The following is an 8,271-nucleotide window of genomic DNA, read 5'->3' on the forward strand; positions in this document are numbered from 1 at the left end:
ATTGGGGGGAGCTGAACAGCGCTGGCGGGTCACATGATTTGGGGGGGGGGTGAAAATACCGTTATATACCGTGGAACCGCCGTAAGTAAAAAAAAATACTGTGATACACATATTTGGTCATACCGCCCAGCCCTACTACAAGCCACAGTGTCTCCCACCTACTGTGAAATTTGGAGGAGGATCATTGATGATCTGGGAATGCCTCAGCAAGGCTTGAAATAGGCAGATTTGTTTTTAAGAAGGACACATAAATCAAGCCATGAACAAGGTTATCCTTGAAGGACAATGCTCCATGCCACAGTGAGGTAAGTCAAGGTGTGGATGGAGGACCACCAAGACCCTGTCATGGCCAGCCCAATCTCCAAACCCGAACCCCATTAAAAATCTCTGAAATTTTATCAAGAGGAAGAAGGATGGTCACGAGCCATCAAACAAAGCAAAATTACTTGAATTTTTGCGCCAGGAATGGCATAAAGTCACCCAACAGCAATGTGACAGATTGGTGGAAAACATGCCAAGACACATGACTAGGGGATATTATAACTGCTATGGCCTACCTTTTCCCATACCACCACCAACCACTTCCCTCCATGACCCCTTACCTTAAAACATGACAAAACCAGGTGTTGGTGTAAACAGGCCACAGCAGCCCCTTTAATAAATATCAACCAATTATAACATTGTGAACAACAATTGTATGAACGTCATACATAAACAATAAAACATTTAACCATAGAAATGTCCCTATCACAGGAGGAGGACCTGAAGGCACTATTACCCAACTTCTTCTGGGGCCTCTCTTGCCCCTAGCCGCAAGTCGCCTGCACAGGGTCACCGTTTGTGAGGCCCCCAAACCGTCCTGGGACCCATGTCCCCCTAATGACTTCTCCATCGGGCTGGGAAGTGCTCCCAGCCAACCTCCACACTCTCTCCCATCTCCATCATGCCATACACAGGTGCCTCCAGGTCCCACTCCTGCCCCCGCCACAACGGCGGCAAGTGACCCCCCTCACTTGTCCCCGTTCCTTCACAAACCAAGGGCTCGGGCCACCGACTCCCTTAATCTCCAAAAGCCACAAGTCCATGCCAAACACATTGAGATGGAAACCATCCATATCCATGAACTCGGGAGCTCCCCCTTACAGATCCCGGTGGCGTACTACCAGGCCCCCATTCCGCGCCACAAACTTGCTGACAACCTTATTAATCTTAACCCTGGCTCTGTTTAAGGCAACAACCGAGCGGGCCTGCCGCCACTTGCGCCTCGCCACCATTTCCGACCAGACGACTACCAGGCAGGGGAAGGAGGACCACAACCTCAAAAGGTCTAATTTAACGTCCCGAATCAAGTCCCAGGACCTCCGAACCCCCAAATCATTACCCCCAAGATGAATCACTATAACATCGGGAGCCCTATCCAGCTGGACAAAAAATTGTACCCTCGCCAACAACTCGGCCCACCTCATCCCACTCTTTCCCAACCAATGAACCTGCCCTTCAGTGCCAGCTAACCCCAATTGGCGACCAGCCGGCCGCACACCAGCCCGCACCCCACCCCGCACCACATAAGAGTGGCCGATGATCCATATCAATCCCGGGCTGGCATCTGAAACGACAAAGACAAATACAATACAAACAACAGCACACAAACACATGCATTACACCAAATGAGGATGAACATACAATTAAAACCTTTCCGACTCCCACCTCCCAATCCGTCTAATAACCTTTGGACCCAGGCCCCACCGAGACTTCTCGGTGGCCGCTCCAATACAGAAGGAGTGAGAGCTGTATCCCTCCACTGCGCACCCAATCGCCGCCAAAGATTTCCAAAAAAAAACAATAAACTGAAAACGCAACAAAAAACTGCCGTCCGCATGTATCAAAAGAGGACCCGCAACCCCCTCCCGCACCTCCAAAAATGCAGTATAAAAAAAAACCGGACACATAGGCGAGCCCCTCAAGGCCGCCAAATGAACAGTCACCCCTCGAACAACCTGATCCATCTTTGAATGCCGCAAAAAACACTGCAACACCCCATCGACAAGACAAACGTCCGAAAAAAGTAGACCCCCAACATGCTTGCAACTAGGAGCCACCAGCTCCAAGATCCGAAATGCACCGAAAAATGCCAGCGCAAAAGCCATACGAAACAAACGACATTCGTAGTCCGAAAAACAAATCCCCGCCAAAGCTGCCCCCCAACCGCCCCAAAAGCGGAAAAGTCACCGGGCGCCGCACATCCCTGGCCACCGCCCCCCTCCGGAACCCCCGCAGCGATTGTCGCGCCAAAAATGACATAGTCACATCAGGCAGACCCCTAACCCGAAACCAAAAAGCCAGCGCCGACATCCGCCGACTAATACCCGACAGAGCCGCCTCCCAGTCAGAGGAGATACCCGCAATGGACAACTGCCCCACCAATTTTTCTCAATCCGTCCACCAGCGCCTATATGACACCCAAGTTGCCTGGCTCACTGACCGACAGACTAAAGCAAGCGACACTTCTAAACCAGTCGCCACAGCCATTCCGGGCACGGAACGCCGCCCTCCTCTGCATCCGGCACCAGTTCCCGAAAGCGATCCCACTGTAGGCGAGAGAGAGCGTCAGCCACAGAATTATCCACCCCAGGCACGTGCAACGCCACCACGTGGGAATTGAGTTCCAACACCCTCGACACCAAGTGCAGCAGCAGCGTAACAACCGGTGGCGAATTCGCCGTCTGGTTGTTTATGGCCAAGACCACTCCCATGTTGTCGCAATGAAAGCACACCTTCCTATTGCGAAACAACTCGCCCCAAACCACCACCGCCACCACAATCGGAAACAGTTCCAAGAAAGCGAGATTCCTAGTCAAACCCGACTCCCGCCAAACCACCGGCCATTGCCCCACACACCACTGACCCTGAAGGTAAGCCCCAAAACCACAGCCTCCCGCCGCATCAGTATATAGGTCCAAATCCACACTAGACACCGACCTCCCCATTACTACTGACCGACCGTTGTACCGACCCAAAAAATCTTGCCATACCCCCAAGTCAGCCTGCAAACCCGCCGACAACCTCACATAGTGGTTAGCTTTAGTGACACCAGCCGTAGCCGCCGCCAAGCGCCGGCAAAAGACCCTCCCCATGGGCATGATCCGGCAAGCAAAATTGAGACGGCCCAACAATGACTGGACCTCCCGCAGTTGTAACTTGCGCACCCGACATGCCCGTGCCACCAACTCCCTCAGCTCAACCAATTTGTCCTCTGGCAACCGACACTCCATAGCCACAGTGTCAATAACTATGCCCAAGAACTTCACTGAAGTTGCAGGACCCTCTGTTTTTTCCGGAGCCAATGGGACCCCAAACCAACCCGCCAGCCGCTCCATTTCCTGCAACAAAATGGCACACACCCGAGATCCAGCCGGACCCAGGAAAAGAAAGTCGTCCAGGTAGTGCAACACTGAGTCCAAACGGGACTCACTCCGCACTACCCACTCCAAAAAAGAACTAAACTGCTCAAAATACGCGCAGGAGATGGAGCAGCCCATGGGCAGACACAAGTCAAAAAAAACTGACCCCCCCCAAACAACACCCCATCAACTCAAAACTATCCGGGTGTACCGGCAACAGACGGAAAGCCGCCTCAATAGCTGTCTTGGCCAATAAGGCCCCCCTGCCATACCTCCGGACCCAGGACAAAGCCGCATCAAAGGACGTATACGACACCGTACAGAGCGCCGGGTCAATACCGTCATTCACCGATCCCCCAGCCGGATGGGAGAGGTGGTGAATGAGGCGAAATTTGTTGGGCTCCCGCTTGGGCACCAATCCCAAGGGGGAAACCCGCAATCCGGCCAACGGAGGCAACTCAAACGGTCCAGCCAACCTACCCAAGGCAACCTCCTTCAATAACTTTTCCCTAACTAACTCAGGGCGGGCCAATGCCGAGACCAGATTCCGCACCGCCCCCCCCCCCCCGACTCAACCCCCACAGAGGGAATGCAGAAGCCATCCGTAAACCCAGACCTCAACAACTCCGCCGCCTGTCTATTTGGGTAATTGGCGAGGAAAGGCTCCATCCTTGCCACCTGAACCTGGGTCGCCCCTCTTCGAGTCAGCCTCTCCCTGCTTGCCCTTCCCCCTACGGAAGCAACGTGACAAACCGTGGCCACCCCCCCCCCACAGCCGGAACACTCGTGCTTAAAACGGCACTCTGCTCCAAACTTGCAATTCCCTTCATTGAATTGCCAACACACCCCTTTACCTGCCCCAGCCGACCGTCCCGACCCTGACCCAACTCCCCCGGCACCATCCCGAAAGGACTGCAACCCGGTCCCACTGCGTGGAGCCGCCATAAGCCGCATCCACAACCCAATATCCTTATGAACCCAACGCAAGTCAGGACGCACCGCCATCCGCTGACTTGACTGTTCATCGTACCGCAGCCAAGCCAATCCCCCATATACCCGATAAGCCTCCCCCACAGCATCCATATAGCAAAAGAGGCCAGAGCAGTGCTCAGGCACCTTTTCCCCCACTACACTGGCCAAAATCGCAAAGGCCTGAAGCCAGTTTGAGAAGGTCCGCAGAATCAGCCGATACTGCCGACGCTCCTCCTCCTCCACTTTCTCCAACCGCTTCGACTCGTCAGACCGAACCTTGTCCAGATTAAATTTCTCAAGCGGGAGTAGCGAAAAAATATCCACATACTCCCGCTTCCAAATTTTTTCTCTCACCTCCGCCCTCAAAGCAAACATAGACCTCCCCCTAGCCGCATCAGCCAACCGAACACCCCCACCAGCCCCCAAAGCCCCGACCACCGGAGAAGACCCTGAAGGGGTTACTGTATTGTATGCATCCATCACACAGTGTCTTTATCCTGTCAGCATTTAATGTTATCTCTTTGCTAGTAATGTAGCCGCGAAGGTTAATTAACCATATTAGGACTTCCTATTCTTACATGTGTTATGGCTTTCTCGATCATCTGTCTCTCCCATGAATTCTCTCAGAAACCTCCGTATACCTAATATTATAGGCTAGAGATTATACCAAATATTTGAGTGACGGAAGGAGGGGTGCAACCCCCCCCCCTCCTATATTATGTGCTTACGGACTACTGAATAAACTAGAGTGAATTTGACCAGACAAACTGTTGTTACGTGTTATTTCTGGTAGATTCATTCTCCTGGATCCAGATAAAGACTTAAATCAAGCTAAGCACCGAAGTTCGGTACCAGGGGTACCTAGATATGATCAGATCTCCTTACAATCTGGGGGCTCGTCCGGGATCGAGAAAGTCATCCCCGAATCCGTATGAGGGATATCTGTTTTATCCTCTGGCTGATCCGAGGGCACTGACAGCGTCTCGATCCAAGTAAGTAGAAACTTCGGGGGGTTGCTGTGTCTGGGACACAGAGTGTCAGGGACACAATAGACAAAGGCTCAGGGAGTCATAGGTGATTATAAGAGGTGCTCCGGGAGCCCCATATCACCTTAGTCAGAGATAAGTGCACTTAAAACTAAAAGAAGCTGTTCGGGGAACAGAAGGTTACAAGCTTGATTTAACTCTTTTATATATATATATATATATATATATATGTAGTTTGTAATAATAAGAAATTTTAGAAGTGATAAGATCATTTGTTTGTGTTAGACGTTGACCGCGTGATAAGTGTACGGTCAAATCTCACTGTGATTTTTTTGTACTAACATCATTGACTGTGTAAAATTGCATGCGTTGTGGAGAGCTGCAAGACGCCCCACCCCTCTGGCTAGGAGACAATCTGTTGACCCAGAGACCGGTGAACGCAAGTGGCGGCTCAAAACAGCACTAGTCGATAGGGGTTTTGAGAGAGTGAGCAAACATTAAGACACGAGTCCGCTGATCAGTTGACAGGAATTGTCGGAGCCTTTGCGGTTCAATACAGCCAGTCCTGACAGTGATTGTATGATCACACTCCAAAACCAAACATACTAACATGGGAGCAAAAGGCTCTAAAACTATACCCTAAACCAGAGCCAGGGGAAACTTGCAAATGTTATGTAACCCGTGTTAGTCCAAATAAACTATTACCTGATCAATCCATGGGTAGACGATTTAGCAGGCTGGACTGAGGTAATGGATGCTGCAGATCCATTCCCCAGAGACAGTGACAATAGTGTGTTTCATATGGATATGGTCAAAGGACTATGTCTGGGTGATAAGGCAGCCTGGCCGCATTTCGATGCGGACCCTTCCTGGGACATGGATTATATGTCCAAGGGAGGGGAACAGTGGCTAGAAATAGCCCCCCATTGGTATGATGCAGGTAATAAGAAAAGGAATAAGAACCACAGCTGTCCCAAAGATGATAGGTCCCTTCATGAGATAGAACGGGAAATAAGTTTGAAAGGGAGAGACCAGAAATTTCCACCACTACCCCCTTCACCGTATAACAGACCCCCTCCAGTAGTGCCTCAGTAGCCAGTGTTGACTCCAGATGAAGAAGATGCAGTCACAGCAGTCATAACTAGGAGAGCTCCCCAGCCACAACCTTTAGCAGAATTAGCAGGAGAGAAGGGAGCTGCAGGAAGAGATAAGGATGCTGGTGCTCAATAGTGTTGAGCGGCATAGGCCATATTCGAATTCGCGAATATTCGCGAATATATGGACGAATATTCGTCATATATTCGCGAATATTCGCATATTCGTTATACCCTCGTTTTATTTTCGCACACGCGAAAATTCGCGTATGCGAACATTTACAGATGTGAAAATTAGCATATACAAAATTAGCATAAGGTAAAATTCGCATATACGAAAATTCGCATATGCTAATTTTCGCATATGCGAATTTTCGCACGCCAGTCTCACACAGTAGTATTAGAGCCTTCTTTACACCACACAAGCTGGAAGCAGAGAGGGGTGATCACTGTGATGTGTACTGTGAAGAAAAAAAAAAAAAAAAAAAAAAAAAAAAAAAATATTCGTAATTACGAATATATAGCGCTATATTCGCGAAATTCGCGAATTCGCGAATATGCGATATTTGCGAATAATATTCGAATTGCGAATATTCGCGAGCAACACTAGTGCTCAAGGAGTTACTAGTGGGGGGGGGGTCCAGACCCGCAGTATGTCTGATAAACAAGAAGTAAGTGAAGAAGTTAAAATGTTTTCCCCTTTTCTAACAGCAGGACAGCATCTTATAAAAAAAAAGCCCATAGATCTAGAGACCATTGACAGGGAATACATTACAGATCACACTTTCAGCATTATACCTGAGTGCCCCGAGAGTCTTCTTGGGAGAGATCTGTTTGTAAAGCTGGGATTGCAGCTCACAGTTGAAAACAACGGTATCAGTATATACTCTGATGCTTTGCCCATTGTAACTCCACTGATTTTTACAAACATACAGGAACACCCAGAGCTAGGGGACATAGACCCATCACTGTGGGCAAATGGGGACTATGACACAGGGCTCATTGATTGCACACCATACAAAGCTACCCTAAGGGAAGGCAGTACACCTGCATATCAGAAACAATACTCCCTTTCTAGAGAATAACTTGATGGACTTAGGCCAATGATAGAAGAATTCCTTAAAAAAGGAATCCTGGAAGAGGTGATTTCACCCTACAGCACGCCCGTCAATCCAGTGACAAAGGCAGATGGTACTACCCGCTTTGTACAGGATTTGAGGGCAATAAACAACATCATTGTGCCTATTGCTCCTATTGTCCCAGATGTCAATTCACTTCTTTCTGCCATTCCTGCAGACGCTGTCTATTTCAGTGCGATAGATCTGAAGAATGCTTTCTTTTCTATCCCAGTTGATAAGGTGACCAGACCACTTTTTGCTTTTTCCTTTGACGGACGTCAACTGACCGGGTGCAGAATGCCCCAGGGATATGCTGATTCACCTGTTGTGTACAGCATAGTCCTCCAAGCCACATTAAAACCATGGTACCCCCCCCCCCCCAAGGTTCTGTGCTGCTGCAATATGTCGATGATTTGTTGTTATGTAGCATGTCAGCGGAGGCCAGCATTCAGGATGGTTTATCACTGTTACAATGGTTATCAGGATGTGGTCACAAAGTGGCACTTGAGAAAATGCACTGGTGTAAAACGCAGGTGAAATATTTAGGGTTTGTCCTCACGAAGGGAGAAAGGAGAATCAGCACAGAAAGGCTCAAGTCTATTGCGGGCCTGGTCACCCCGCACACCAAGAAAGAAATGCTTTCCTTCCTTGGTATGCTAAACTACTGTAGACAATGGATCCCTGATTGCTCCAACTATGA

This window comes from Hyla sarda, chromosome 4 (genome assembly GCF_029499605.1).
Source record: "Hyla sarda isolate aHylSar1 chromosome 4, aHylSar1.hap1, whole genome shotgun sequence".
Classification (NCBI taxonomy): domain Eukaryota; kingdom Metazoa; phylum Chordata; class Amphibia; order Anura; family Hylidae; genus Hyla; species Hyla sarda.